Source organism: Bos javanicus, chromosome 24 (genome assembly GCF_032452875.1).
Source record: "Bos javanicus breed banteng chromosome 24, ARS-OSU_banteng_1.0, whole genome shotgun sequence".
Taxonomy (NCBI): domain Eukaryota; kingdom Metazoa; phylum Chordata; class Mammalia; order Artiodactyla; family Bovidae; genus Bos; species Bos javanicus.
In genome coordinates this window covers 54,432,426-54,459,625 of record NC_083891.1, presented here as the reverse complement: position 1 = coordinate 54,459,625, position 27,200 = coordinate 54,432,426, and the positions used below count along the sequence as shown (strand labels likewise).

At 43.7% G+C, this 27,200-nt stretch overlaps 1 long non-coding RNA gene across 1 annotated transcript; it reads left to right on the top strand.

Moving 5' to 3' along the window:
* The first annotated feature begins 4,333 nt into the window (after positions 1–4,333).
* Positions 4,334–6,968, top strand: LOC133237396 (uncharacterized). Its single transcript, XR_009733176.1, has 2 exons — positions 4,334–4,434; positions 6,793–6,968. It is a non-coding gene; the product is annotated as an uncharacterized LOC133237396 (long non-coding RNA).
* Positions 6,969–27,200: the final 20,232 nt, after the last annotated feature.

Below are 27,200 nucleotides of genomic sequence, written 5' to 3'. Positions count from 1 at the left end.
TTCTGATTGTTACGGATGCTTTTAGAAATCAAAGGTTTTTGATGTTTATGTCTACTCTATTTTATTTGCAAAGTTAATACTTTGACAACTGCTGCTTTTGTAGCTCCAGAGTAGCATTTCTCAATGAGTTGGACACTAGTCTCTTGCTCTAGGCGATCTGAAACATGGAACTTCCTGGTCAAAAAAGTTTAAAAAAATGTAGTATCCATGTCCTCGTCTTAGAGATTTACAAAAGCCTCAGAGAAGTTCTGTAGCAAAGCAATGTGCTTAACTTTGTTTAATTCAGTATTTCCTAAACACTTGACCACAGAACCCATTGTTTTTCCATACAACATTAATTCACATCCCATAGAAATAGAGTTCCTTCTAATATATTCTGCAAATCATTGCCTTTGAGGAGAGATCAGCACACTTCTTCTGCAAAGGGCCAGATGATAAATATTTTAGACTTTGTGGATTTCCCTGACTGTCGCAACTACTCAGCTCTGCTATTGCAGTGCAGAAGCAGCCATGGCCAATATCTAAACAAATGTGTGTGGCTGTGTTCCAAGAAGACCTTATTTACAAAAACGAGCAGTGGTAGAGATTTGGCCTGTGGGTTGTGGTTTGCTGCCCCAGTTCCTTCCTAAACAAGTGAAATTTATTCTGACTAGGGAAGGTATTATCACAAATAGTGAAATGACAGCTTAGTTCTTTTCTAAGTTATTCGAATTTGTTGAACTTCAGAGACTGAGGATACCAGACTTCCCCAAACATCCTGAAGTTTGGAGCCGGCTAAGTGACTCACTTCATGCTGCTTCTTTTACTAGATATTTATCTGGCTGCAAAATCTCTATCCAGCTCATGGTCTATGTTGTTAACCATCAGCTGGTTTCACTAGGATGAAAGGCAGGCAACACAGAGGAGATGCAGCAACCACCTCAGTGTCGACTCAATTACTGTATCTGAAATGAACCATCTATATTTTTCAAGCTCTCAGAAGGAAAATGCTATAAATATAATCAGAGGCATTCAGACAATCTTGGCCATTTCCCCAATGGTTTACCAAAGTTAAATACCATATTAGTTGTTTATTGCAGCCTAACAAATAACTCTAAAAGCCTGGGGGCTTAAGACAGCAAATATTTATAATTTCACAGTGAGTATGACTTAATTTCACCTTCCTGGGTGGCTCAGTGGTAAAGAATCCTCCTGTGATACTGAAGACGCAGGGGAAGCCACTGGTTCGATCCCTGGGTTGGGAAGATCCCCTGGAGGAGGGCATGGAAACCCACTCCAGTATTCTTGTCTTGGAGAATCCCATGGACGGAGGAGCCTGGTGGACTACAGTCCATGTCACACAGAGTCGGACACAACTGAAGCGACTGATCGTGCACGCACATGTGACTTAATCTCAGCAGCTGAGCTCAGGGCTCAGGCTCAGGGTCTTTCCCAAGGCTGCCATTAAGGTGTCGGCAGGGTTGTGGTGTCATCTTAGGGTTTAGCTGGGGGAGGATCTCATTCAAACTCATTCACATGTCGGGTCTTGGGTCCTTGAGACATCCCTTTCCATGTGGGCTTCTCTGTTGGGCTATTCACAGCCTATCGGCTGGATTCCTTCAGAGAGACGGCAAAGAGAAAGAGCCCGAGAGCAAGAAGGACAGAAATCAGAGGGTTTTTTGGCCACCTAATCTTGAACATGACAAACCATCCTTTTTGTAAATTATTCTTATTAGAAACATGTCACTAGGCCAGTCTATATTCAAGGGAGGGGACTCCACATGGGTATGAATACTGAGAGGCAGAGATCAGTGAAGGTTGTCTTGGAGGCTGTCTATGACACACACTAACTTCATCTAAGGTGATGCTGTAGTTTTTAAATATCAGTGAGGATTCAACATACCTAGCCCTGAGAAACAGAAAAAGATGTCTCAGTCACAGCAGAAGCATTAGACTGTGCTTCCATGATGGCTTGAGATGAGCGGGAAAGAGAAAGAATATGAATGTGTGTGTGTTGCCAGGTGGCCAGAAAGAAGAGAAAGAGAAGTCAAGAAGTTATGGAGGTATTTTTCTAGAGCAGTATGTCTTCATTGGGAAGAGAAGGAGCAGAGGGGAAGCTGCTTGGAAGAGATACGGCCAGTAGGCTCCTTTGCAAATGCCTTCTCGTCCTGCTATACCTCAAGCATGGCTCCCCTTTTCCCAATCAGTCCTCAGTGCTTCAGGTTAAAATGCACCTCAAGGAACACAGGACAACGTCCTCCCATCGCCCATGTACATTTGTTACCTGCTAACTATGATCTGTTACTGCCAAAATAATTTGATAGTTTTATCATTTTGGTTGTCCCATTGTCCAATGCATAAATCACAAAGAAAAAGAAAATTGTGCAAATCAGCCCCAAACAAGGGACTAAAGGGGATACAATTATATGCTGTATCTCCTACTTTCTATGATCTTATATTCCAATTATGGCAACAAGGCAAACATATGGAAACAGTTATGTTAAAATTAAAGATTGAAATAACAGTTCAAGGTAACAATGGAAGGAATATCATAAGTCAGCGTATGATTAATTACCAGCTGAATTATATAGAATTTATCACAATCAGAATTCAATTCAGGGGAGGGAGAAAGATGGTAGTGAGGGAGGCGATCAGGGAACGTGTTGCGAAGAAGATCTGGAGAAGAGAGAGAAAGTAAGGGCATTCCAGGTGGATGGAACGGCATGAGGAAAAAGAAGAAGGCGAGACAGGTGTTTGGGGGAGACAGTGAGTTAACCAGTTTGGAGAGTGGGTTTTTGGAGGCGAGGAGTCGGAGACGAGGTAAATGGTAAGTCAGACAGCCATGCAGGAACAGGTTGAGTTTAATTATCTAACCTGTGCCTGGTCCCTGAGGCAGATGGCTTGCCAACAAGCTTGCATGAATTACCCTCTATTAGAATTTTTAAAAAGGGGTAAGTTCCAGGTTGATTCACTGAACATCTTGGGCTCACAAGCCGTGCCTGTCTTTTAATAGCAAGTGTGGCAAATGGAAACAGTACCTGGGCTTTGTCTCCATAGCAGCGACTCAGAAAAGCCTTGATGACATCCAGCTGAAAGAGACCGAGCTGTGGTCCCTCCCCTTCTCCCTCCCCACCTCCCACAACCACCACCAGAGGATGAGGAGGTATGAAAGAGAAGACTCATGGCCTTTGTTTCAAGAGACTGCAGGGCTCAGGGAGATGACGGTTCTGAAGACCAGGAGATCCTGGCTGGTGGAGATTTGGGACGAGGACTCAGTGTATCACCACTGTCAAGTCAGAGGCAAGTTAGGGCAGCAGCAGGCAGGGACATTGGGCTCCTTACTTCACACTCTGCCAGCTCAAAGCCCAAGAGAACTTGGTACTGGTGACACAAGTTCTTAAAAAAAATGCCCACGTGAATGTGAGAGCTAATACAGCCCCTCCCCCAACTTCCTACTCTCCCTGTTGTCACTGAGTCACTCCGTCATGTCTGACTCTTTGAGTCCCCATGGGCTGCACCACGCCAGGCTTCCTTGTCCTTCACTATCTCCCGAAATTTGCTCAAACTCATGTCCATTGAGTCAGTAATGCCTGCCCCTTAACCTCTAAATTCTGTCTGCTCATCCATCTTTAAAAGAGAGGTAACAGTATAACCTACATCCTCCCTAGGGTTGTTTCGAGAATCCAATGAGTGCCATGCACGCAGAAGGTTTACAAAGTGACATACCAAGTCCTCAGTAACTGTTAGGTACCACTCAGGTAATGCGTTATGCTATCTGAAACCTCTCCAGATCTTTGTTACAAGGGCACAGAGCAAAGAGGTAAGTGTTTTCTCTTGGATTTATATCACTTTGAAAAGCTTGGAGTGACCCAAAGAGGGCTTAACACTTGAATGTCTCCGGGTTTTGGAATGTCAGAAAACATCCCCTCCTCCCACTCCTTTCAGAAAACTACATTCTGAATGTGATCTCTATGCCAAACACTTGGCTAAACATTCCTTTAGCTTTTCTCAGCTCTTTGCATGCAGGCCATAACAGTACTCAAGTCCAGGTTTCTGAGGAGTCAATGACCCTGTTTAGGTGAGAGTTCAGAGAAAGTGAATTAACAAGGTCCCTCAACAGATTGGAAAAAAGGCTTTCACGTTATGAAAGAAGAAAACAAAAATATGTAGTCAGTGCGTGCAGTTAGGCAGTCAATTCCAGTTGCGTGTCTGGAGCCGGAGGGTACAGCTGTGGGCCCCCAGTGATGGCGGATGGGCAGGCAGGCAGCACTGAGTCTGGGACTGAGGCCTCCTCATGAGGCAGGGCAGCTGTGCACACAGCGAGGCAGGCGCGGTTCACAGCCGGAACTTTTTTCTCCACCTGGCCCCGCCTCCCAACGATCTGGGCTGTTGAGTCGCTGGGAGGAGAGTGCCATGAGCCCAGGGGACCCATCTTCTTCTAACTATTATTCTACGGTATTATGGTCATAACTGTTATTGATTATGTTCTGACTGATAGTGACATGCGAAGTGCCTTGTAAGGCCCAGAATTAAGCGTGGCTGTTGGCTCTGATTGGCTTCCCAGGTGGCTCAGTGGTAAAGGATCCAGCCTGCCAATGCTGGAGGCCCGAGTTCGATCCTTGGGCTGGGGATATTCCCTGGAGGAAGAAATGGCAACCCACTCTGGTATTCTTGTCTGGGAAATCCCATGGACAGAAGAGCCTGGCGGGCTACAGTCCATGGGGTCGCAAGAGTCCAACCCAGTGACTGAGCACCCAGGTTGGGTTTAGGCAATAGGCTGAAACCTTAATTTTGCAGACACAAAATCTTCATAGAGGGAGGGGAAGGTGCTGAAGAGTAAGCATCAGGGGGTACCTCTTCAGAAGCCCTCCCCCCCCAATCTGGTTGGCCTTGATCTCAGGCTCCTTACAGAGGACTGTCTCTCTGTGGTTGCCCTAAAGGGCACTGATTTCTGACGCCTCAAGAAACTCTTTTCCAAGATAAAAGGGCATTCAGAAAGTACCTGAAAGAATTTAAGGATTTCATTTGTTTCAGATATTCAGAAGAGGCAGGCAGACTGTGGTGAGAAGGGACCTCACCCAAAATTAGGACTGATAATAGCTGGAAATATGGCATTTCCCATTTTGCTAATAAGCAGGTCACTAGGAGACTGACAAACAGCCGACAAGAGCTTGGTCCAGACTGTGCCCCATGTTTCTGGCATCCCAAATTAGCAACAAGTATCATCAAGCAATGGGACTGGGAGGAATTCCAGGGGAACCAAATCATTGCTCTCCAAATAGATGGAGAGAGGATGTAGTGAGGGGTCAGAAGTGGAGAGGACAGGCACAGGAAACCTTTGTGGTGTCATTTCTGTCCCAGAACAGGATGCCGGAAGGAGAGGGGTCAAAGCAAAGGGAAGTCTAGCATCATAGTACAAAACGTTATCAGGACTGATTGGATTTTAATTGTTTCATTTTTTAGGGCAAGGGCTGTGTGATCACTTAGCCCCTGAATCTCTATTGTGTTACATTTTTTTAAAGTTTATTTTTAATTTAAAGTCAATAAATGAAAGGCTGAACAAACAAGGGCAGAGGTAGGGTGTGAAGCCTAGGAGTAATTTGTTAAAAAACACAGACACCGAGGGACTTTTCTGGAGGACTCTCTCAAGCGCCTTCTCCAGCTGGACATCTGGGTCATAATTCCCAGCTCCAGTTCTGGTTTTGGCCCTACTTAGATTCTCTGGGTGTTCAGTCCTACTGAGATGAACTTTGATAAACTTCGTTTACCCTGTGGTGGTTCAAAAAGAAAGAGAGCTCTTTACCCTGTCAAAGAGAGAGTAGAAACTTCGAACATCCCCGGGACTATCTGAGGTTCCCCTCCCCTCAAGTGCTAGGTCCTGATGCTTAGCATTAAGGAACAACTGATATTGTCACCACCTGAATCTGTGAAGAAACCATGGAGTGATACATCCCTTCACCAGTGAATCTCTCATGGAAGATCCCAGTCTATATCCAGTGAAGAGAAACAGCCTATGGCTTATGTGCCTAGAGTCACATGTCCCCAAGAGCAGGGGTGCTGGGGGTTGGAGAAGAGTTCACAAACATGCCCTTGGAATATTGAAAGTTCTCAGCATCTGAAAGTGTTCTCCGAGGTTGATACAAACATGTTCCAAGTTCTTCCAGTAGCTCCTGAACTCAATCTGAGGTCTTTGGAATGAGGTTCATGACGCTCAGAAGGTATCCATCTGCTATGGTCCTGACTATTTGCATTTTAGTTGTCCAGAGGATCTGCTTGAAACCACCTCCAATTCCCTGGAGGAGTAGAGGAAACTCCACCTTGGGACTTTCCTGTTCTTATGTTCTCCCACCTCTTCAGGATGGCACTAAATGTGCTGTGTTTAATCGCTCAGTTGTATCTGACTCTGCAACCCCATGGACTGTAGCTTGCCAGGCTCCTCTGTCCATGGGATTTTCCAGGCAAGAATATCAGAGTGGGTAGCCATTTCCTCCTCCAGGGGATCTTCCTGACCCAGAGATGGAACTCAACGTCTCCTGCATTAGCAGGCAGATTCATTAGTGCTGAGCCACCAGGGAAGCCCAATTTATCTAGTTCTCTTCCCCAAAATGGTTTCTTCATCATAGCAAGTTTTTCCTTAAATACAGGGAGAAACAAATGCTTATGAAAAGATAAAGGCAGGTAAAAACATTAACTTTTTACAGAGAAGTATCTTCATTATAATGATGTGGAGCTTGGATTAAGATTTCTGAAGTGTGACCCAGAATTTGAACCTTTGGCCTGATTGCTTTCACTCAGATTTTATGAAATCCGTAGGTGTGTAAGTTCACGGAGAATGCTTCAGCACTTCCTTGGCCATACATAAACATCTACATGCAAAACAGCAAGGAGCGCTCTGTTTATCACAGCTGCAGTCAAGCCAATGAAACTGTTTCTACCATCGAGGATGGAATTTGTAAAACTCTGTCTTCCAAATAAAATAACAAACCTCTTGTGTGATTACCATTCCTTGGGGTTACCTGCTCAAATGCCTTGTTTCTATCAGGTTTCCTTTGAAGTGTCTCAAAGGATTGGGGCACTGCAGAGAGTCAGGTTCAAGTTTTTAAGTGTAAAAGTTGTTTTAAACAACCAATCAGCCAACCTACCAAACAAAAACAGCAGATTAAAGCAACACGAAAAGTCCTTGCCTCCTGTTTAGAATCTGAACCTCTTGTTAACACAAGGCAGATAAGAATGTTAAGTGTAATGGAAATTAAAGAACTAAAATCTTGTATTTACATAGATGACTGTTATGCAACTTTCTCAAATCCTACCCCTTTTGGAAAAAAAAATCTAAATATTTGTCACAACCCTATCTGCGTGTGAGGAATTGCCACCAGGTGAGAATCAACATTGAAGGTTTCACTTAGTGTTCTTTCCTAAATAAAATTGTAGTTTCAATCCTTTTTCAATATGCCCAGAAATGTGAATATATTTTTTCAGGAGAGCCTTCTCTTCTGCATTGGCAATTGCTGGCATGTGAGGGTCTTTAACGAAGTTATTGATTCTCTCACCAACCCTGTGAGGTTGGTAAATACAGCAGATGTTGTTAAACTCATTTAAACACGAGGAGACTGAGGCTCAGAAAGTATAGTTACTTGCCCAAATTCCAGTTAATAAGCAGTGAAACCAGAGCTTACTCATAGGTAGGCTCTTTGCATTATGTTCTTACTGTTATGGCAGTCCTTTTCATTATAGGGGACTGGAATGCAAAAGTAGGAAGTCAAGAAACACCTGGAGTAACCAGCAAACTTGGCCTTGGAATACGGAATGAAGCAGGGCAAAGGCTAATTGAGTTTTGCCAAGAGAATGCACTGGTCATAGCAAACACCCTCTTCCAACAACACAAGAGAAGACTGTACATATGGACATCACCAGATGGTCAACACCAAAATCAGATTGATTATATTCTTTGCAGCAAAAACAAGACCGGGAGCTGACTGTGGCTCAGATCATGAACTCCTTATTGCCAAATTCAGACTGAAATTGAAGAAAGTAGGGAAAACCACTACACCATTCAGGTATGACCTAAATCAAATCCCTTATGATTATACAGTGGAAGTGAGAAATAGATTTAAGGGACTAGATCTGACAGATAGAGTGCCTGATGAACTATGGACGGAGGTTAGTGACATTGTACAGGAGACAGGGATCAAGACCATCCCCATGGAAAAGAAATGCAAAAAAGCAAAATGGCTGTCTGGGGAGGCCTTACAAATAGCTGTGAAGAGAAGAGAAGCGAAAAGCAAAGGAGAAAAGGAAAGATGTAAGCATCTGAATGCAGAATTCCAAAGAATGGCAAGGACAGATAAGAAAGTCTTCCTCAGCAATCAATGCAAAGAAATAGAGAAAACAACAGAATGGGAAAGACTAGACATCTCTTCAAGAAAATTAGAGATACCAAGGGAACATTTCATGCAAAGATCGGCTCGCTCAAGGACAGAAATGGTATGGACCTAACAGAAGCAGAAGATATTAAGAAGAGGTGGCAAGAATGCACAGAAGAACTATACAAAAAAGATCTTCATGACCCAGATAATCACGATGATGTGATCACTCACCTAGAGCCAGACATCCTGGAATGTGAAGTCAAGTGGGCCGTAGGAAGCATCAATAGTAACAAAGCTAGTGGAGGTGATGGAATTCCAGTTGAGCTGTTTCAAATCCTCAAAGACGATGCTGTAAAAGTGCTGCACCCAATATGCCAGCAAATTTGGAAAACTCAGCAGTGACCACAGGACTGGAAAAGGTCAGTTTTCATTCCAATCCCAAAGAAAGGCAATGCCAAACAATGCTCAAACTACCGCACAATTGCACTCATCTCACATGGTAGTAAAGTAATGCTCCAAATTCTCCAAGCCAGGCTTCAGCAATACATGACCATGAACTTCCAGATGTTCAAGCTGGTTTTAGAAAAGGCAGAGGAACCAGAGATCAAATTGCCAACATCCGCTGGATCATAGAAAAAGCAAGAGAGTTCCAGAAAAACATCTATTTCTGCTTTATTGACTATGCCAAAGCCTTTGACTGTATGGATCACAAGAAACTGGAAAATTCTGAAAGAGATGGGAATACCAGACCACCTGACCTGCCTCCTGAGAAACCTATATGGAGGTCAGGAAGCAACATGGAACAACAGACTGGTTCCAAATAGGAAAAGGAGTACGTCAAGGCTGTATGTTGTCACCCTGCTTATTTAACTGATATGCAGAGTACATCATGAGAAACGCTGGGTTGGAAGAAGCACAAGCTGGAATCAAGATTGCTGGGAGAAATATCAATAACTTCAGATATGCAGATGACACCACCATTATGGCAGAAAGTGAAGAGGAACTCAAAAGCCTCTTGTGAAAGTGAAAGAGGAGAGTGAAAAAGTTGGCTTAAAACTCATGATCTTATAAAACTAGGGTCATGGCATCTGGTCCCATCACTTCCTGGGAAATAGATGTGGAAACAGTGTCAGACTTTATTTTGGGGGTTCCAAAATCACTGCAGATGGCGATTACAGCCATGAAATTAAAAGACGCTTACTCCTTGGAAGGAAAGTTATGACCAACCTAGATAGCATATTGAAAAGCAGAGACATTGCTTTGCCAACAAAGGTCCATGTAGTCAAGGCTATGGTTTTTCCAGTGGTCATGTATGGGTGTGAGAGTTGGACTGTGAAGAAGGCTGAGCGCTGAAGAATTGATGCTTTTGAACTGTGGTGTTGGAGAAGGCTCTTGAGAGTCCCTTGGATTGCAAGGAGATCCAACCAGTCCATCCTAAAGGAGATCAGTCCTGGGTGTTCATTGGAAGGACAGATGCTGAAGCTGAAACTCCAATACTTTGGCCACCTCATGCAAAGAGTTGACTCATTGGAAAAGACCCTGATGCTGGGAAGGATTGGGGGCAGGAGGAGAAGGGGACGACAAAGGATGAGATGGCTGGATGGCATCACTGATGTGATGGACGTGAGTCTGAGTGAACTCCAGGAGTTGGTGATGGACAGGGAGGCCTGGCGTGCTGCGACTCATGGGGTCACAAAGAGTCAGACATGACTGAGCGACTGAACTGAACTGAACTGAACCAAAGAAAGAATACAATGAAGACAGTGTTCAATTGGTGAATGGGAATTTGTAGATGACCACACTAAAAAAATCTACTCTTTCAAACAACCATGGTCCACATTTGCTTCCTCTCACTTTTGGAAAGAATAAAAACCCACCACTATTTACAGTAGCCAAGACATGGAAGCAACCTAAATGTCTATTGACAGATGAATGAGATAAAAAATTGTGATGCACTCACAGACACAAAGACATAGACAGACAGACAGACACACACACACTGGAATATTACTCAGTCATAAAAAGAATAAAGAATGAAATAATGTCATTTGCAGCAACATGGATAAAAACAGAGATTATCATCACTGAGTACTAAGTGAAGTAAGTTAAACAGAAAGACAAATATTAATGTCATAATTGTATGCATAGTTGTCATAAATTATGACATTATATCGTAAATGGCCATTCTCAGATGAATGAGACAAAGAAGTTGTGATACATGCACACACACACACGATGGAATACTACTCAGGTGTACATAGGATAAAATAATGTCATTTACAGCAACACGGATGAAAACAGAGATTATCATCACTTACTAAGTGAAGTAAGTCAGATAGAGAAAGACAAATATTAATGTCATAATTGTATGCATATCCTACGAACTTGTTTACAAAACAGAAATAGATTCACAGACATAGAAAACAAACCTATGGTCACCAAAGGGGCAAGATGGGGAAGGGATAAATCAGGAGTTTGGGATTAATACATACACACCATTGTGTATAAAATAAACAATAAGAATCCACTGTATAGCCCAGGGAATTACATTCAATAACTTGCTATAACCTATAATGGAAAAGAATCTGAAAAAGAACATATGTATATATGTTATATATAGCTGACTATGTATACATAACCGAATAGCTTTGCTGTACACTAGAAACCCTGTAAATCAACTATACTTCGGTTTTAAAGATAAAATAAATCAGAAATCTCAAAACCAACAAACCCACCACAAAGATAACTGGGTCGTTCTTGGAAGCGCTCCTGGAATAGTCTATTCAGCATTTATCTCTGGTATTCTGAGACCTGAGCCGCATGAGAATAAGTAAAGGGGAAGACTGAAGGTTCACAGTGACTTAAGACAGAGCTGGTACAGATGGTACCAAGTATCTCTCTCTGTGTGTCTCTTTAAGTATTTCAAACACAAGCAGAGGTGATTCCTATCCACTGGGGGTGATTTCAGGATCCTGGGACCTGCTCATTTTTTCTGTCCTCTTCATACTCAGTTCTCTACTGGTCAAACGAGCAGCACCTGTACCTCCATGAGCTATTTTCATTCTGCAGTTAGTCCTGACTAGGGCAAAAATTAAAGGCTCAGGCTCCCAATTGGTAGGGTTTGGCATTTCCAAGTGGTTTGATTTCCAGTGCACCAGGGCAACCCCATGCTTTTCTTGCCATGGGTTCACCTTAAAGTTTGAACCCCGCTTCCTCCTGTGTCTGTGCTGCCGTTGCTGCAGTTCATGGAATTCCCTGCAGTCTCCCTTCAGGTGGGATCTGGCCTATAGAAGTGTTTGCTTTGGCCTATATAATATTTATTATTGATTTGAACCCTCCTCTCAACTATAGCCCTTTTGGCTGGGCAAGACCTGATGCGAAGAGCTGACTCATTTGAAAAGACCCTGATGCTGGGAAAGATTGAAGGCGGGCGGAGTAGGGGATGACAGAGGATGAGCTGGCTGGATGGCATCACCAAGTCAATGGGCATGAGTTTGAGTAAACTCCGGGAGTTGGTGATGGACAGGGAGGCCTGGAGTGCTGCGGTCCGTGGGGTCGCAAAGAGTCGGACATGACTGAGCAACTGAACTGAACTGAACTGAACTGATATGATACTTGTTATTGATTTGAGCCCTCCTCTCAACTATAGCCCTTCTGGCTGGGGCAAGACACCCTTTCTTTCTTGTCTTCCTTCCTTACCTGAGTTGCTAGAATTTTCCCATTTTGTTTCATCTGGTGAAAGGCATCCAAGAACATCTCCTCCAGCTTGCTGTACCCCTGCCATCCGCACCCACTGACTCCTCCCTCCTGCTTGCCAAATGGGCTGCCTTGACCATCGATAGTTACCAAGATGTGTCTGAGCTTGGGCCCCGTGTGTCTCCTGTCTTATTGCCCTCACCAGGCTTGGCTCCTTTGCTGGCTCTCTTTCACCCAGTCCCCATGTCAGTGGGCTCCCAACATGCTTGAACTGAGAGCGTCTGGCATGTCTTAGGGCAACTGAAAGGCTCTTGTGTTACCACCTCCCAAAACAAAGTAAAACAAAACAGCTCTTTCACTCTTAAGTTTGGCCTGCCCCTCTACCTATCATATTTTTTAAAGAAGAGATGGCCGACAGATCAGTTACAGATTTTTGATTCCCTTGAAAATCAAAAGTTCTGGCGTGCCTGAGCCCACGCACTCTAGCCACAGCTGTCTGGAGCAGAGGAAAAGTGACCCCTTGGAGGGGGCCATTAGGGAGGGCCATGGACTCTCTGGTTCCCAGGAGACTTCACTTGCATATTATCTGCCTGCCAGGGCAGCCTCTCTATGGGCACTGGATTTGCTCTTCTTGCTTTAAGTTTGTGCTGCCTTTTAAACATGGAATTTTCTCCTTCTTCCTTTGTCAGCCTACCCAAATAGACATACTTCACTAATGTCAGCCATTTTCACCTTGTTTTTAAATGGAACTCTCTACATGGGTATAGATTATGGAATATGGAGCTGAAGGAAGAAAGGGAGGAGACCGAGGACACAATGACAGAAGTGGTGAGAATGGAAAAATCACATGCTTGCTCTAAAATGTCTGTACATAGCTTTTCATCTTTTCAGGGCATATCCCACAAGCCAAGTATTCCTGCTCTTTGTGTAAGTCATTAGTCAAGATGCTAACACATCAGACAAGCACAGATAGCAGAGTCTTAAAGAAAGGATGGAAAGTGTTTCTTACTGTACTCTTATCTACTCACAGTCAGGATTCCTTTAGATGTAAGATAATACTTTCCAGGAGCTGGTTTTGTTGACTCATCTTGTTTGAATAAACTGATAAGCCCTAGAATGTTAGAATTTAGAGATCATCTAGATCAGTAGTCTTCAACCCCGGCTACTTGTCAATACAAACCTGGGGAGCTTAAAAAAATCTGGATGCCCAGCCTGCATGCAAAAGGAGTTAAATCAGAAATATGAGGGTGGGGCCAGGCACCATTTTTTTTTTTAATGCTTCTTGGATGATACCAAAGCCTAAGTGAGTGCAAGAATTATTGATCTAGATCTTAGATCTTGCCTGAAAAGGCCTGTTTTTATGGGTAAGGAATCTGAGGTCAGTGATTTACCTGTAATTTACCCAAGACTCCAGGGCCCAAGAATGGAAGAACTGGGTCAAGAATCCTGGCTTCCTGACTTCCCTTCCAGGATTCTATACTTGCCAAAACTCTGCCACGCAGTGTGCAGAACGCTAATACCCCCTCTACAAACCTTGAGAGGTAGCAGGGAACTGTTTTGATACTTCTTGAAGAAAAAGCACAGCACTGGGTAACCACTGGCCAAGACTGCAAGGGAAAGAAAGCAAGGGGTGGCATTAGATGGGGAAGCTTCCTCAGGCTGTGGTCAGCACCAAATGGAAGGAGTGATTCCACACGCATGAGTGATTAAGTGGTAAGATTATCTTATTCGTACGCTGAATTTTGGTACTCTGAGATCTGAAGAATCTAAAAGCTGATGATTGGCAATCTTCATGGCTATTAACAGAGAAATTAACAACTTGACAAAGAAACGTACTATCAGTCTTTTTGTCTAGAATGGGAGACAATAGCAGGATTGTTTTAATAAGAAATCTGTTTCTTTTTTTAAAAACTTAATTTTCATCCTAGTTTAGAGAAAAATTGCAAATATCATACAGAGTTTCCTGTATACCTCTCACCAAACTTCCCCTCATGTTAACATAACTATGGCATAATTATTAAAGTCAGCACAATACTTTTGGTCCAGTTCTATTAACTAAACTATAGATTTTGTTGGGATTTCATCAAATGACCTTTATCTGTTTGAGGATCCAATCTGGAATCCCACATAGTGTGTGTTATTCCTCCTTCATCTCCAATCTGTGACAGTTCCTCAGTCTTTGTCTTTGGGGAAGTATTGTTTTGTACTATATTATTGGGTTGGCCAAAAAGTTTATTCGGGTTTTTCCGTAAGATCTTATGGAAACACCTGAGCAAACTTTTTGACCAACCCAATAGAATGCTCCTCAATTTGCATTTATCTGGTATTTTCTCATGATGAGAATGAGGGTATGCATTTTGGGTAAGAATATTACAGAAATGATGTTGTATCCTCAGTGCTCATTTCAAGGGGTTTGTAAAATCAATGTCTTATTATTGATGATGTTAACATCGATCATTTGGTTAAAGTCTTTTTATTTCTGAGGATCCAACTGAACGAATGAGTTAGAAAACTTGGCATAAGAGAATCCCCTAAGTAGAACTGTATGCTTTGGTGGAGAAAAAAAAAAAAAAAGACTATGTGGTATGATTTCAAGGGTCTGAGATTGCTCTTGCCTCTCTCTTCTCCTCCAACAACCAAATCCTTTTCCCTACATGGGCTGCTGCCTGAAACTCTACCATGAGAACTTCATCCGTTTGGCCAAGACTTTGATCCCTATTAAGATACAGATGCTAAGGGAGGAATTCCACTTGCTGCATCCAGCTGTCCTTGGGGGCACCTTTGGAGGGGAGGTAAAGCTGTAAACATCTTCTGCTTCTGTCTGGATAGAGGAGCAGTGAGGTTCCTAAAAGGGTCCTGAGAACGTATGTTCCATCAGTGCCAATGTGGTCTCTTTGAAGCACATGCCTGAACTCTCGGGTCTTTGGCTCAAATCTTTCACAGGCTTTTCATTTCCTCTGGCTAGGCCTCTCTCTGTTATGTGACTACAGCCTCCCTTCATCTTTTCCACCCTAGCTCTCTCCCATCTAGTGTCTAGAAGATCTTTTCAGTTCCTATTCTCTCAATTGTGACATGTGCCATTTTCTTGGCTTGAAATGTCTTCCTCAGTTCTCTTCTCTAGTTTCTTCTCTTACCAACCCAACAGGTCTTCACTTAGTTATTACTTGCCCAGAGTTCCATGAATTCTCCAGGGAGGCAAGTTGCCCTTCTCTGAGCCCCTATAGCCCTCTGTACTTGCTCTTCCTTGCAGTTATCACTCTGTTTTATAATTTTCTCTAAACTTAAAGTTGTCTCTGTCTAGACTAAGAGTTAGAATTTGGGCCCCCTCCTGTGTTTTTAAATAAAGTTGAATTGGATCACAGCTATGCTTTCTTCTTTACGTATTGTGAATGGCTGCTTCCATGCTATAAGATACAATCTAGAAAATAGACACTGTACAGCCTGCAAAGCCTGAAATACCTACTAGTTGGCCATTTGCAGAAAAAGTTTGTCAACCTCTGCTCTAGACTGGGGAATCCCAGGTGGTGCTAGTGGTAAAGAATCTGCCTGCCAAGGCAGGAGAGGCAAGAGACCCAGGTTTGATCCCTGGGTTGGGAAGATCCCCTAGAGTAGGAAATGGTAACCTGCTCCAGTTACCCTTGCCTAGAAAATTCCATCGACAGAAAAGGCCTAGAAGACTATAGTTCATGGGGCCACAAAGAATCGGATGTAACTGAGTACATGAGCACAGCTCTACATTATGCTTTAGTCTAGAGCCCTGTTCTAATGCACCTTGATAAATAACTGCATTAATCTTGTCTGCTCTTGAATTCATATCTTTCATCACCCCAGGATCTAGCCCAAAGTAGATCTTCAGTAACTATTTGTTGAACAAAGGCAGACCTCACAATTTTGGTCCAGCCCCATCTTATCCACATGTTAGAGCCAAGTAGAGTGACTTACATAACAAAATTAAATGAAAAAAAGTGAAAGTTACTCAGTCATGTCCAACTCTTTACAACCCCATGGACTATATAGTCCATGGAGTTCTCCAGGCCAGAATACTGGAGTAAGTAGCATTTCCTTTCACCAGGGTATCTTCCCAGCCCAAGGATTGAACCCAGGTCTTCCGAATTGCAGGTGGATTCTTTACCAGCTGAGCCACAAGAGAATGAAAAAGAAGTCTGTCATATTTTTCTTTGTTTCTGAGAAAGAATTTATCAATGGAAGTAAGTCTATGGCTTATTCTTAGCCTTTGTGTCACACTTCTCATCCTGAAATTAAAAAAAGAATGGTTTTCAGGTCAATTAAGCCCACAAACCTCATTTACAAGATGGTAGGCAATGCCAAAGAATGCTTAAACTACCACACAATTGCACTCATCTCACACGCTAGTAAAGTAATGCTCCAAATTCTCCAAGCCAGGCTTCAGCAATATGTGAACCGTGAACTTCCTGATGTTCAAGCTGGTTTTAGAAAAGGCAGAGGAACCAGAGATCAAATTGCCAACATCCGCTGGATCATAGAAAAAGCAAGAGAGTTCCAGAAAAACATCTATTTCTGCTTTATTGACTATGCCAAAGCCTTTGATTGTGTGGATCACAAGAAACTGTGGAAAACTCTGAAAGAGATGGGAATACCAGACCACCTGATCTGCCTCTTGAGAAATTTGTATGCAGGTCAGGAAGCAACGGTTAGAACTGGACATGGAACAACAGACTGGTTCCAAATAGGAAAAGGAGTTCGTCAAGACTGTATATTGTCACCCTGTTTATTTAACTGATATGCAGAGTACATTATGAGAAACGCTGGACTGGAAGAAACACAAGCTGGAATCAAGATTGCTGGGAGAAATATCAATAACCTCAGATATGCAGATGATACCACCCTCATGGCAGAAAGTGAAGAGGAACTCTAAAGCCTCTTGATGAAAGTGAAAGAGGAGAGTGAAAAAGTTGGCTTAAAGCTCAACATTCAGAAAACGAAGATCATGGCATCTGGTCCCACCACTTCATGGGAAATAGATGGGGAAACAGTGGAAACAGTGTCAGACTTTATTTTTCTGGGCTCCAAAATCACTACAGATGGTGACTGCAGCCATGAAATTAAAAGACGCTTACTCCTTGGAAGGAAAGTTATGACCAACCTAGATGGCATATTCAAAAGCAGAGACATTACTTTGCCAACAAAGGTTCGTCTAGTCAAGGCTATGGTTTTTCCTGTGGTCATGTATGGATGTGAGAGTTGGACTGTGAAGAAGGCTGAGTGCTGAAGAATTGATGCTTTTGAACTGTGGTGTTGGAGAAGGCTCTTGAGAGTCCCCTGGACTGCAAGGAGATCCAACCTGTCCATTCTGAAGGAGATCAGCCCTGGGATTTCTTTGGAAGGAATGATGCTAAAGCTGAAACTCCAGTACTTTGGCCACCTCATGCGAAGAGTTGACTCATTGGAAAAGACTCTGATGCTGGGAGGGATTGGGGGCAGGAGGAGAAGGGGACGACAGAGGATGAGATGGCTGGATGGCATCACTGACTTGATGGACATGAGTCTGAGTGAACTCCGGGAGTTGGTGATGGACAGGGAGGCCTGGTGTGCTGCGATTCATGGGGTCGAAAAGAGTCGGACACAACTGAGCGACTGATCTGATCTGATCTGATCTGATTATAGTCACACAGTGTGGCCACACGTTAGACTAATACGGATCAGTTTTACTAATATTGCTGGGATTTCTTTCGGGACTCAGGAAGCACAGACCGGCTCAGGTTGAATTAAAAAAGAAAATAACTTGTGATTGGCAGAGACTTTCCTGGTGAAAATGCCGCATTTAACCAGGTTAGATACCACTTAATAAGGTCACAGAGGAATTAAAAAGATTTCCTGTAAGTGAGTAGCTAAAATTAAATTAGCAAAATTAAGAAGTGGACAGGAGAAATGTTTATTCTGTTTGCCCTGATGACTTGGAAACCTACTCTGTCTTCAGCCTAGGAGGCCTGACTTAACACCTGTGTCTTGCGGGGGTTTGTGGATTTCATTACCCCTCCAAATATGAAAAAAATATAGACTGCGTTTTCAGACTCTTGACTTCCTCTGGGAGAGGGTTTAAGATCAAAGCAACTATTCTGACAAACATTTAAAACATCTTTTCTCTTCCTGCTTTCCTTCCCCCTACTGCTTCGCTTTTGGAAACATGAAACACACCCAGTTTTCCAGACTCTGATGGCCCTACAGTACTCCTTTTCCTTAGCAGGGACCACATTACTGCCATGATTTATGGCTGGTGAATAATTAGGAGCCTGTTGCTATGGTCTGGGGTTGAGATCAAAAGAACCATGTGTCAAAGTGGAGGGAGGGGTGGCTGGAGCAGAGGCAAAGAGTGGTGGTGTTTGTTTGTAATCCTAACCAGAGAGAAGCCGGGCCATCGTTTAATTGGGAAAAGGCTCAGCGTCTGAAGAAAACTGTGAAAGAAGAGCCTGTTCCATGAAAAGGATCTGTGTGTTTTGCAAATCAACACTATTTAGTGATAGGTGAACCCCTAGGGGATCTGGAGGCTGGACGGTTTCAATTAGTACTCAAAGGTCTGGAGAAAAACGTGAAATATATGAATACTGAGCATAAAAAAATTGCCCAAAGGGGCTGACTTATGAGATTTCTGGTATTTCCTTCTTCTGTTCAAAAGGAAATGCCAAAGAAGAAATGCAGTATTTCAGTATACTTCTGTATCTGTCATCCAAGTTCCCAGTGAACATCGATTCTCGGCTTTCTCTCTGTTCCCCCCAACCTCTTGCTGATGAAGAGGACAGAGGGATGGGGTACCTAGGCTGGGCTAGCCTGGGGGCCCAGAGGTGTCAGGGGCAGAGTGCCAGCTGTTGGGAGGGTCTCTGAGGTTCCATCTGCAGCATATTTATGACTCTCTACAAGTCACGCAGGGAGTGATGGCAAACGCCCTGGACAGGGTGTCAGGAAACCAGTTCTCCAGCTGTGGCGAGGTGTCTAACACACTGTGTGGCCTTGGGCAGATCCAGATTTCTGGGTTTAGTTTCCTTATCTGTCAAACGAGATTGACTGGCTCTGATGGACCCTCAGCTCTGAAATGCTGTGATCAGATTCCTCTCCCCAAGCCTTGGAGCTTGTAGGGGAAACTCCTGCTCTGAGCAGAGGTCCTATTCAAATCTTACTTTTCTTCTTGAGACGCAAATATTGAACCCAGCTGTGACCGGAAGGCACTTTGAAATGAAATAGTCAGCTCTGCAAGGGAAGTGTTCAGATTCGAACACACCTAAATGTGCGAGGTTGCAGGAATTGAACGGAAAAGACTTGTGGGTGCTCACAGAGTGATCAGAAAGCAACTGCAGAAGTCGTCCATGTTGTAAAACCACGGGGATCGGAGGGTAAGATCAAGAAGAGGGGTGCACTCGAAATAGGGTCATTTGCACAGACGGAAATGGACATGGAGTTTGTCATAGAGAGTGAAGTAGGTCAGAAAGGGAGAAAAAAATCTCATATATTAATGCATGTATATGCAATCTAGAAAAATGGTGTAGATGAGCCTCTTTCCAGGGCACAAATAGAGATGCAGATGCAGAGAATGGACACGCAGACGTGGGGGGTGGAGAAGCATGGAACGAATTAGATTAGGAGTGACATCTATACACTACCATGTATAAAGTTAAAAAGAAAAGGGAACCTGCCATACAGCACCGGGAGCTCAGCTCAGGGCTCTGTGATGACCTAGATGGGATGGAGGGAGACTTAGGAGAGAGGGGATATGTGTGTATGTATAGCTAATTCGCGCGGTCGTACAGCAGAAACTAACATACCGTGGAATATCAGTTATACTCCAGCAGCAACAAGAGGAGGAACAGGCCTGCACAGAGTCCTTTTACCATGTGTGAAGAGAGCCACAGGGCAGTAGAAAGGACGGCTGCAATCCTGGGGTGAAGTTTCCAACACTGAGGCCCACGTTGCCAGGTCGAGTGCGGTCACGGACGACCTTTGAGAGGCCGGGACCCTTCAGGAGGCGTGCGTGTGTGTGTCAGTGTGTCCTGTGATTGAGCCCTGGGGCTCTGCCTGCCAGGGCCTTGGCGATCCCCGCATGACCAGGGTACCATGCTGCCACCTAGTGTGGGCTCAGGAACTCTGTGCGCTCCTGAGATGCCGAGGAGCAAAGAGATACGAAGGCAGAGGTTCCCAAAGGCTTCCCGACAGAGGCGTCACTCCTGTTAAGCGGTGGGACCCCCGGAGGCTCCTTCCTCCTTGAGAAACCCCACTCCTAGTTACGGACACGTGCGTTCCCTCACCGCCTTGTCACCTCTCAGGACGGAATCCTGAATTCCACACGGAGAAGGCTCCAGCTCTGGGACACCAACCATTGGCATCCACATGCTTGCTCGGAAGAACAGAACTTTGAAATCAAAGGTGATAAAAAGAGAAGCACCTCCACTGGAAAGCCAGAGGAAGAAGAAGCAGATCGTCACTTGCCATCAACCTCCTCTTGCTCATCAACAGGGAAGGTGTGAACTTTGAAAAGTTTCCTTTGCCAATTATGCAAAGGCGTTCGATCCCAAAGGTTGCCGTTCAGCTTAGTGAAAGGTGGGTATCTCAGAATTGACATGATTCCGTGAAAATACACCCCCGGATGTCTCTTCCAAACACGTGCCCACCATGGAAACGTATTCTTGATAAGGCATGGAATGGGTGGAATTATGCTAATCAACACAAACCTTACAGGGTGAGTAATTTAGTAACCTCTTTCTAAGTGCAAGAGCCTATTTTAAAGTTCTAAACGGCACCATAAATGTAGTCAGGCATATATTTCCATACTGATACTGGATAATAAACACAGTCGGAGTCTAAAGTACCTTGAGGGACACCCTGCTGGGATTATTATCCTGTACTTCCCTCCTAATCACTAGAGCCTGAATTTAATACTCAGGGCTCTCTTTACCTAACACTTTGTCAAGTCCAATACATTTCGGTTCTCTTACCTTTCCTGGAAAGGCAGCAACAAGCATGGAACAGTTGTCGTTTTTCTCCTCAGCACTGACTTGAGATCTTTTGTTATAGTCTAAGTCCATATTTTTTGAAAATAGAGGTGATGGGGAGCATTGGATTGGGAGTTTGGGAGTAGCAGTTGCAATCTCTAAAATGTTAAAATGGAGGTTTTACTTCTAAACCTTAAAAAATACTGTGTTAGAAACCCATGGATGCTGAGGCCAAACTAAGTCTTAAATTGCCATACAGAAATTTCACTAAAAAACTGAAAATATTTGCATTTCTAGAAATCCTCTCATGGCTTAATAAGGAGCCAGGGTTATAGTCATAAAGCTTTGAAATAATAAATTTGCATGGCGAAAATACTGCTTTCTGCCTGTAAAGCTGTTGGTGTTTTTCCAGAGATTCATCTCCTCATAAGTGTTCAGTGCCAAGTTTCAAGTCCACTCCACCATCCATGTTCCTTCATCTCTACAATACTGGGATTTTTTTCCCCCAGAAAGGCTGAAGGATTCTCTTAGCTGATCTCATTCTGCAAATCTTATTGTTAGTGACCTCTCTTATTTTGTGTGTGTGCTTTTAAACATTTTTAATAGACATTTACCAAACTGCCTTCGAGAAGAGTCTTGACCTGTTTACATGCTTTATAAACATTGTAAGATAGTTAAGATGCACGTCTAGGTGATTTGATATATATTGGCATGCTCAGTCGCTTAGCTATGTCCGACTCTTTGTGACCCCATGGACTGTAGCCTGCCATGCTCCTCTGTCCTTGGGATTTTTCAGGCAATAGTACTGAAGTGGGTTGCCATGTTCTCCTCCAAGGGATCTTCAGGATCTTTGATTCCTGGTCAGGAATCAAACCTGTGTTTCCTGTGTCTCTTGCATTGAAGGTGGATTCTTTACCTGCTGAGCCACTGGGGAAGCCCGAAATAATCACTGCTGCTGCTGCTGCTAAGTTGCTTCAGTCGTGTCCGACTCTGTGCGACCCCATAGACAGCAGCCCACCAGGCTCCGCCGTCCCTGGGATTCTCCAGGCAAGAACACTGGAGTGGGTTGCCATTTCCTTCTCCAGTGCATGAAAGTGAAAAGTGAAAGTGAAGTCGCTCAGTCGTGCCCGACCCTCAGCGACCCCATGGGCTGCAGCCTTCCAGGCTCCTCCGTCCATGGGATTTTCCAGGCAAGAGTACTGGAGTGGGGTGCCTACAATGAACTAATTAATGTATCCATTACTTCACACAGTTACTTTTTTTGTTTGTTTGTTTGTTTGGTGGGACAAGCGCACTTAGGATCCACCTTATTAGCCAATTTCAAGTCCAGAGCACAGTATTGTTACCTATCATCACATTAGATCTCTGGAGATGAGGAATCTGGTAGAGTTGAAGTTTGTATCCCTCGACAAACGTCCTCTCTTTCCCCCTCCCCCCAGCCCTGGGGAACCAGCATTCTACTCTCTGCCTCTGCGAGTTTGACTAATTCATATTCCACATGTAAAGTGTGATCTCCCTTACTTTAACCCTCTGAGAAAATGAGAGTGTTGGGAGAGAAAAGTAACAGGAAAACTCTGTGAGCGGAGACCCGCTGTTCAATCTGATTCTTGTGTAGTGAAAGTCACTCAGTTGTGTCTCTTTGCAACCCATGGACTATACAGTCCATGGAATTCTCCAGGCCAGAATACTGGAGTGGGTAGCCTTTCCCTGCTCCAGGGGATCTTCCCAACCCAGGGATCAAACCCAGGTCTCCCGTTTTGCAGGCGGATTCTTTACCAGCTGAGCCACCAGGGAAGCCTGATGCTTGTGTAGGGGATGGGCTAAATCCAAATTTCAACTTTGCTAGATGAGAGCCTAAAGTTCTGGTGACTTCAGGTGCATGAGTAGAGGAGAGGGTGGAGAGGAAGGCACAAGGACCATAGGATGGAACCCACAATCCATCCCAGTCTCCATGGCCTTATCATTTCCCACGTGAGAGAGAGAGGTACACTGGTTCATGACTTTCAGTGGCTTATGGATCCCAAAACTCACTCGCAGTGGGTCTTTGATGCTTTACGTGGAGAGAAAAATCTTTTCCTCCTGCAGCATGGCAGCAACTTTTGATGGCAGACTGTGTTAAATGAGGACAAGGTAAGAAAAATCGTGACTGTGAACCTGGGGAAGGAGGACAGTTGAATAGCGTGCTCAAGTGCTATCCCATGCCAAATAAGATGTGGGTGTGTTGCTTAAAAATTGCTGAGCATCTCAAGACAGCAGTAGCAGACATTAAGTGGAGTGTTGTTGTTGTTCAGTCGCTAAGTCGTGTTCGACTCTTTGCGACCCCATGGACTGCAGCGTGCTAGGCTCCCCTGCCCTTCATTTTCTCCCAGCGTTTGCTCAAATTCATGTCCATCGAGTGTCAAGTCCAACTGACCTTGATTCATGGACCTAGCTTTCCAGGTTCCCATGCAATAAATGCAGTGCGGGGCCTTCTAACTGGATGGCTCCTTACCACGGCACAAGTTTCATGCCTGCGAGGTTGGCCCTGCAAAGGTCATGTGATAGTGGCCTTTGGATCCACAGAGTTTGCCCTCTGGCTCTCAGATTCCATGTGATCTTTTCCCTTTCACTCAATTCTTATTGCTTTACCATTTCATGGCAGTGTTCTTGGTGTTTGCATTTATGGTTCAAAGCACAAGCTTCCTGGAAATCATCTAAGAGCATTTGAACCTCTGTCTCTATTTCCTCATCCTGGTTCTGATTCTTTCTCTGCACATATTTCTTGAGAATTTCATTCTCTATGAAGACCTCAGTTCAGTTCAGTTCAGTCACTTAGTCGTGTCTGACTCTTTGCAACCCCATCAACCGCAGTACTCCAGGCCTCCCTGTCTATCACCAACTCCTGGAGTCCACCCAGACCCATGTCCATTAAGTCGGTGATGCCATCCAGCCATCTCATCCTCTGTCGTCCTCTTCTCTGCCTGCTCTCAATCTTTCCCAGCACTAGGGTCTTTTCCAGTGAGTCAGCTGTTCACATCAGGTGGCCAATGTATTGGAGTTTCAGCTTCAACATCAGTCTTTCCAATGAACACCCAGGACTGATCTCCTTTAGGATGGACTGGTTGGCTCTCCTTGCAGTCCAGGGGACTCTCAAGAATCTTTTTCAACACCACAGTTCAAAAGCATCAATTCTTCTGCACTCAGCTTTCTTTATAGTCCAACTCTCACATCCATATATGACCACTGGGAAAACCATAGCCTTGACTAGACAGACCTTTATTGACAAAGTAATGTCTCTGCTTTTTAATGTGCTGTCTAGGCTGGTCATAACTTTCCTTCCAAGGAGCAAGGGTCTTTTAATTTCATGGCTGCAATCACCATCTGCAGTGATGAAGACTGCAACCATCACCAAATAATTCCAACTGAAAAAGTTGCTCAGTCATTTCCGACTCTTTGCCACCCCATGGCCTATATAGTCCATGGAATTCTCTAGGCCAGAATACTGGAGTGGGTAGCCTTTCCCTTCTCCAAGGGACCTTCCCAACCCAGGGGTCGAACCCAGGTCTCCTGCATTACAGGTGGATTCTGTACCAGCTAAGCCACAAGGAAAGCCCAAATAATGCCAACTCTGAAATAAATACTTTCACCCTCTTCTCTTCTGGTTTAGATCAGTGCATGTCTAGGCAGCTCTGTCTGGGCATTCTTAAGGAACCACATCCTCAACACATCTCAGGCCAACTCATGTTTTCCTAATTCCTTTCTTGTATTACCTTCTTTTGTTGTGGTATGATTTAGGAATCTCAGCTAGAATCCTTAATGATCTTTAACTTCACTCTTTGCCTCACTGCTCATTACCCAATGCTTCCCCAACATCCATTCATCTTAACCTCCAAATATCTCTTGAATCCATCCCTTCCTTTCAATTTTCACTACATTTCTTGCCCATCACCAAACTCGTCTCTCTATATCTGTACTGTTCTGTCTTTGCTTTGGATTCTGTCTCCAGGTTTTCTACCTTCTAGTTATATTCAATACATACCCGAAAAATGTTTTTCCAAATTGAAAATTTGTTCAAGGTACACCCCTGCTTAGGCAGGCCTATTGTCTGATGGTTAAAGTTAAAACTTATTTGGAAATGGACAAAGATTTTGTTTTTTGAACAAGTGCTGTGTATTAATGCATATGTGTGAAATCTAGAGGAATGGTGTAGATAACCTTAATTGCAAAGCAGAAATAGAGCCATAGATGTAGACAGAAAATGTATGGATGCTAAGAGGAGGGCACAGAGAGTGGGATGAATTGGGAGGCTGGGATTGACATATACACACTATTGATACTATATATAAAATAGATATAGTTGGGATCTCATTATATGAAAACCTACTGTATAGCACAGAGAACTCTACTCAAAGTTCTGTGGTGACGTAAATGGGAAGGAAATCCAAAATAGGGGGAATATATGTAAAAGTATAGCTGATTCACTTTCCAGCAGGAACTAATTGTAAAGCAACTATATTCCAGTAAACATTAAAAAATAAATATTTTTGTTCTTATGTTTGATCCCAATTCATCTGAGATTACTTTTCCTTCTCCAGTCTTCCTAATCACACACCTTAGATCAAGCAACTCCAAACTATTGACCTTTCCTTGACTGTGTTGCCCTCTTTTATTTACTTAATTTTTTTTATTGGAGTATAATTGCCTTACAATGTCATATTAGTTTCTGCTATCAACACAGTGAATCAGCTATAAGTACACATACATCCCCTCCCTCTTGACCCTCCCTTCCACTGTTGTAGCCACGCGTTCTGGGAAACAAACTCACTCAGAAGGACAACGCAGATAATGGAGTGCAGTTTATTACACTGATGGGCCCAAGGCAGAGTCTCCTCTTAGCTAAGGACCCCCACCAATTTTTTGTGAAAACCTTATATACCCTAAGTGTACATGCCCAAACCCACCTCCCCAAATTCCCTGAAACTAGTCTGAACAAAGGGAAAGAAAGATGCAATCAAAGTTAAGCCGTGATTCATATGCCTTAAGCCTAGGTCCTTAATGGTGGACAATTATCAATAGGCTTGTGGTCATACCCCAATAAGCATAATAGAATGCATGATTCTATTCAGTTACACAGATAATTATGGTATTCTTTTAGGCAACGGGAGAGTCTAGGTACGAGCCCTGGGGCTCTTCCTTTTGGGGGCCTGCTTCCCCAGTTGGCGTGTCATTTCCATAGATACTGGGCATAGAGCTCAAAGTCCACAGTCCAGCCCGAGATGGAGACCTGCTTTCAAGATGGAGCCTGTTCTGTCTGTTTCCTCCTTCACCTCCGCCTTCTCCCCCATTGCAGCCATCTAGGTCGTGACAGAGCCGAGTGCCCTGTGCTATGCACTCGGTCCCCACCGGCTATTTTACACCTGGTAGTGTCTGTATGTCAGTCCTGCTCTCCCAGCTCACCCCACCCCCTCCTTCCCCCTACTGTCTGTTCTCTTTTAGATCTCCACGTTCTTTCCCCTGATGTTTATTAGGTTCAAAAATACCTTCCCCTAAATCTTTACCCCCAAATTCCTAACTGTCTTTCAAGATGCAGCTTATCTGATTCTTATTCCAAGAAATCTTCTCTACTCCCTGTGGCCCCCTCAGTACCTCTCACATAATTACATTGATTGCAATTAGTTATTTGCCTTCTCTACAATTATCTGTGAACTCTTGGAAGTCTAGTATTATGCTATATCCTGCTTCATATCCTCAACAGCTACCAAAATCCCTAGCTCAGAGAATGAACTGACATAATGCTTCATGATTATCCTAAGTACAAAGTTAAGGGTTTACCAGAACTCTTGACTCATGCATACTGAAAGGGCTCATTTTGTTTTTCTGTTTAGTTACAAATGGTAGAACCAGGACCAAGGAGAAAGCAAAAAAACTTTATAACAAACTTCCCGTGCTGTCTCTGGAAGTGTTCAAACAGAGTTTAGTTACCTCCCATAAAGTGAGAATCTGCACTGGGATTGAATTCTATCTTAAATGTCTTATACCTAAGCCTGTATAGCGATCCCTTGGTGGATAAGATATAGTAAAATTATGTCACAAATAATAGAATCTGTGACATGACCTCAGCACTAGCGGTCCCTGTCCTTTTTATCACCACATACCCCTTTCCATATTTTAAAAATACACCTATAGGACTTCCCTGGTGGTACAGTGGTTAAGAATCCAC